This window comes from Gobio gobio (genome assembly GCF_949357685.1).
Source record: "Gobio gobio genome assembly, chromosome: 5".
Taxonomy (NCBI): Eukaryota; Metazoa; Chordata; class Actinopteri; order Cypriniformes; family Gobionidae; genus Gobio; species Gobio gobio.
In genome coordinates, this window is record NC_137101.1 from 38,400,869 (window position 1) to 38,406,868 (window position 6,000).

Sequence of the window (6,000 nt, forward strand, 5' to 3'; positions counted from 1 at the left end):
ACCTAAGCATACACAGCAGTCCCAGACGTATTACTGAAGGTAAATGAAAATTGAGTGGAAGTATGTAGGAGGGCGGAGCCAGGCTAGCACTGGGCAGCAGGAGGTTTTCTTTCAGCTTCATCAGAAACAAAGCTCTACCGTTTATTTTCTTTACTGTTCTGACCACTATCAGCAATAAGGACATTGCCTTTAGGTTTAATGTAACAGATACTGTCATCACCAATATTTTAAGAAACTGGTTTCCTATAATGGCACAGACATTAAAATCAATTATCAAATGGCCAACCAGGAATGCGGAAATGTTTTAAAAGGAAATATAGGCAAATATATGTTTTGTTTTGCAAATATACGTGTATTTTGAGATTTTTTTTATTCATAGACCTAATAATCTTACTGCTTGAGCATAGACATGGTTGAATTATAAGCATCACAATACAGTTAAATAGATAGTTGGGGTAACACCAGCAGGAGCAATTTTATTTTTATCACCAGTTTGAGGTGGCCGCGTTTCTGACAAAGAAATAACAGGTTTCTTTGAACTGTTGGAGCCAAAGGATGAAATTTTGGCTGATTGAGGGTTTTTGATTCGGGAGGACCTTGCAGCATATGTAACCACCCTTTATATCCCACACTTTGCAGAAGGCAAGAAACCGCTCTATTAAGTTGACACATCAAATGTGAGAATACTCATAGAAAGAGTCATTGGTAGATGGAAGAAATTCAAATTTTTAACATCTGTAATGTAGACATCCTGGATGATATTGTGATAGTGTGCGGGGCATTAACAAATCTTTGTAAGTGTAGTGCCTAAAAGATAGACACTCTAACAAGGAAGTCAATCATTCACAATGTGAAAAAGAAGCAACCGAGATGGGTGCTACACTTGGTACATTTCCAGGATTTCATTGTGGGTTAACTATGGGATGGTATTCTCTTTATGCATGAATTATTTGAATAGCTTTTGACTGACTTTGAATATCGAAATGAAATCATCGAAATGAGTCCTGCATTGACATTTTACAGGCCATTTTAACTTCTAACATTGTCTATTTCATGTTTCATGAATATAATTTTTTTTTTTTTTTTACAAATGTTCCAGTCCTGGAAAACACATTGAAAATGAGAGAAAACATAAATTGTCCTGGAAAAATATTTTTAAATGTTATTGATCATTAAAAGAACAGTTTACAACTGGTCGAAACAATTAATGTTAGTGACAGAAACCGCTCTGTTCAGGGATGCTTATTTTTGACAAGTGAGCGTTTTTTCAGTTACACTGTATGCCGCTGTCGTGTTGGTGGTTTCAGGTGCTTTGAATTGTTGCAGCAAATGTTGACTGGTAAGCAGGTAATATTAATTACCTTGTTAATATTAATTATTGTAAAGTAATTATTTTGATACGGCATGTGCAAGGGGTAATGCCCCGGCAAACTACAGCATGCATGACGGCATTGGCCTGAGAAAGAGTATCAATATGTGAAGTCTTTATTTTGGAAATGTTGAAATTTCATCACCATGACAAATTGTCTTTCAAAGTAATCCTTCCACACAGTCCCCAAACCTGTTTTATGAGCGATATAGGAAGTAAAATTAGATGCTGATGCACAGGGAATCATACATTCAGCGATTAAATGTATGCTCATAGCACAGACTTGTGTTGTGAACATGAGGCAGAGGCCAGTGATATATAATAGTAGGCTACTTATATAAATTTAATGTTGCAAATGTGATAGATTTTTTGCAACAGTTCACCAAACAAGAAGTTAATATAAGTGACTTCCTTTCTAGACAAACTATTGTCTGGTGTCTGTTTCACCAACCACATTAGTTCCAAAAAAGCCGGAGCAGAAAGTTTTTTAGCATCATACAGTACAGTGGCATTTCTTTGCCGAATGAATCTGCATTTTTGAACGAATCGTTTGAGAAAGCGAGTCAATGACCCATTCATGAAGACCATGCCTGCATCTCAATGTGCATACTATCTATCTTAAATAGTATGTGACATTAGTAGTATTCAATTCTATTTAGGGCGGATCTGTCAGTGGATCTCCAGCTTCCTGACAGGTCGACAACAGCTCGTGAGACTGGGGAAACTCACATCCAGGACTCTCACTACCAGCAGTGGCGCCCCCCCAGGGGTGTGTTCTCTCCCCACTGCTCTTCTCCCTGTACACCAATGACTGCCCTTCTAAAGACCCCTCTGTGAAGCTCCTGAAATTTGCAGACGACACCACTGTCACCGGCCTCATCCAAAACGGTGATGAGTCTGCTTACAAACTGGAGGTTGAACAGCTGGCTGTCTGGTGCAGTTATAACAACCTTGAGCTCAACACGCTCAAAACGGTGGAGATGATAGTGGACTTCAGGAGGAACAGCCCAGCTCTCCCCCCACTCACCATCATGAACAGCACTGTGGAAGCAGTGGAGTCATTCAGGTTCCTTGGCACTACCATCTCTCAGGACCTGAAGTGGGACAATCATATTGATTCCATTGTGAAAAAGGCCCAGCAGAGACTGTACTTCCTTCGTCAGCTGAGGAAGTTCAACCTCCCACAGGAACTGCTGATTCAGTTCTACTCTGCTGTCATTGAGTCTGTGTTATGCACTTCCATCACTGTCTGGTTTGGTTCAGCTACCAAATCTGACATCAAGAGACTACAACGCACAATCCGGACTGCGGAGAGGATTATTGGTGCTCCCCTGCCAATCCTCCAGGACCTGTACTCTTCCAGAGTGAGGAGGAGAGCAGGGAAAATCATCACAGACTCCGCTCACCCACCAATACTCTGACTGTTTAGTGCAATCTTCTAAACTCAGGAGATTATTTATATTTATATATTCATACTACTCAAATACTATAAATATGTTCACAAATCTGTAAAATGTTTATTCTGACTAAACGTAACTGTGACCTTATATTTTTTTTATACTATTTTTCATATTTTTATTCTTAGAAATTGTATTACTATGTTCTTGTTGTGTTTGTATTGTATATGTGCACTGGAAGCTTCAGCACCAAGAAAAATTCCTTGTGTGTGCAAGCATACTTGGCAATAAAGCTCTTTCTGATTCTGATAGGGTGGACAGTATTGGGATGCAGTATTGGGATGCAGGGCATCATTTTCTTAAATGAAAAAGCATCTTAAATAAATGTTTTGAAAGAATGACTCTAAGGACTCACTTTTTATTAATTATTTGCTGCCACCTGCTGGTGGTTATACTTTAATTTTTAAAGCATCTTTCCTTTTATCTTACTATTCTAAATAGTATTTATTTTAAGACATTAAACTTCTTGCATTATTTATACAATTGTGATATACTGTTTGTTGATATTTTATTAATACAATAGTATTATATAGTTATTAAGTTATTAGTACATAACTTAAAATAAATATAGGATGTGTGCTTTCCACAAAAGAAAAGACAATGAAGTACAATGACCATTTACAAAATTAGAACAAGGAGGGATGTCAAAAGTAAAGCTACTAGAACATATAAAGGCTCTTCCTACCCTTCATTGCATCTGTAACGCTTCTGAACTTAAATTACAGAAATAAGCAAGACAAATGTCAAGGAGGCAGTGCAAGTTAAAGAAGGAATGGAAAGAAGATCCCCAGTTCAGGGACTGGCTAGGAGAAGTATCAGGAGATGTGCAAAGGCCATATTGAAAGTTTTGCAGGAAATCCTTTGATGTCTGTAACATGGGTCTCTCAGCACTCAAGAGTCATGAACGAGGACAAGGCCATGTAAATTTCAAATTAGCTTTATTAGCATGACTGTGTATCACAAAGCCATAACATGTATATAAATAATAAATAAATAAAAACTTTTATACTGAATATATGAACAGATCATGTTGCATGTAGCATAGTAAATAAAGCGATCAAATAAGTAAATGAAGCAGGTCTCTAGAGAGTTACGGTTGATTGTAAAGGCCCAGGACTGACAGTAATCCTCCAGCAGATCCAGGCTGTCCTGAAGCCCCTCTTTAGTGGGCAACAGGAGAACCAGGTCGTCTGCCTAGAGAAGATGTGTGTCGTGAAGAGTGAGACCTTGAATGGGTGCATATTCTAATATGTTGGCCAATTGGTTGATGTAGATGTTGAAGAGGGTGGGGCTTAAACTGCAGACAGGGCTCACTCCACTCCCCTGGGGGAAGACTTTGGTTCTTTGGTTTCCAATTTTAACAGCACATTGGCTGTGTACATCGATTTGATCAAATTAAAGAATTTTCCCCCTATTCCACTGTCAATCATTTTTAGGTATAATCCTTCATGCCAGATTGAATCGAATGCTTTCTCAGCATCAAGGAAAAAAGCAAAAAATTGTCCTTTGTTTTGAACAATTAGGGGTTGTAAAGTAAAAATATGATCAGATGTGCGACATTTTGGAAGAAAGCCAATTTGACATTTCCTCAAGGCATTGTGCTTTATAAGGAAGTCTATAAGTCTGGTGTTTAAGATGCCCGCAGAGAACCTTCCCCAGGTAACTGGTAGTTGTTGGGGTCTAATTTGTCGCTGTTTTTGTGGATGGGGCTGATGAGACACTGGTTTCAGATCTCAGGGAAGAAGCCTACACACAGATGTAGTGGACAGCACATTCCAGGGCACGGTTTATGGCCGGGCCACTCTCTGTCCATAACAGTGGACAAAGGTTTGCTACATTTTGATTGGATCTTGGTACAAACAAACAAACTGAGACAAACAAACTGTCCAACGCCTTCCGATAAGATGCTATGACAACATCCAGACGCCTCTTAGAGGCCAAAAAGACCAGCTCTTGTACCAAGCCCAGGAAGGACAAGACATCTCATTGGCCCACACGCAGTTTCTGCCTTTCACCGACATCCCTAATGTCCTGGTCTATGACTGCCATAAAAATTCCACAGGACCTCAGCAGTAGTGGGTGAAACAAAGACCACAATGATCAATCCCAATCCATTTGTAACCATGTTTGGAAACCTTAAGACTGATGTAAACTACACACATCCATTTCATACTTATTCAGAGAAATAAGTATTCTCAGCGACAGCTATTTGTAATCCAACATCTTACACAGAATCAGCTGTTAATGAACAAATGAATGAACAGTTAAATCTTTTCCCATCATGTTTGGTTTCTATTTGTTTAGAATATTGCCAAGGGTATTCTGATGGTGGTTTGGAAAGAGAGAAATGCATTGGTAAACTTTAAAGACACTTTAAAGACTTCTAACTGTGTACAGTATGCAAATGAGTTCTACAGGAGAAAGGAGGGTGAGTCTCACTGTGGACCCCCTCTGATGCCAGCAGCCAATAGCAACACTGGAATGGAGAAGCGCCAAATTGAAATCTCCTCCTATTCGGAAAAGGATAACGGTACCCTTTCAACAGACACATAATGTTCTGAGTCTCCCCAGCAAGGATGAGATTGTAACAGTTCACCACGTTCTGAGTCTCCCTTCAAGAGAGACATAACAGATACACCGTAATGTTCTGAGTTTCTCTTTGAGAGAGACAAACAGTTCACCAAGTTCTGAGTTTCTCCTGCGGGGATGAGACTGTGACAGAGCAACCAAGTTCTGAGCCTCTGGTTCATCCAGAGAAACAACAAAAGATCAGAGGATCTGAATCTACAGCTTGTGAGGCAGGGACCACAATCTGAGCCTCCAGCCTGTGAGGAAAGAGACATTAACAACCACTACGTTCAGAGTTTTAGTCCAGCAAGACGACTACAGCACGTCCCGAGTCTCCATGCCAGAGAGACCAAAGCGGATTGACCAAGTCCTGGGTGTCTGACCCACAGAGTCAGAAGACACAGAGACATTTGCAACAAGGTTAAGCTCAGGAGAGCAAACCTTCACTTCAAGGTTCCTCCGTCTGCGTGTTCCAGATTAAGGACCTTCTGCACCTACTTCAGGGCCTCATCTGCGTGTTCCAGATTTTAGGACCCTTTGGTGCTCCAGGAGATTAGCATCCCACAGATCTTCGTGTTCAAGACTGTTGAAACGGATTCCAGCTCC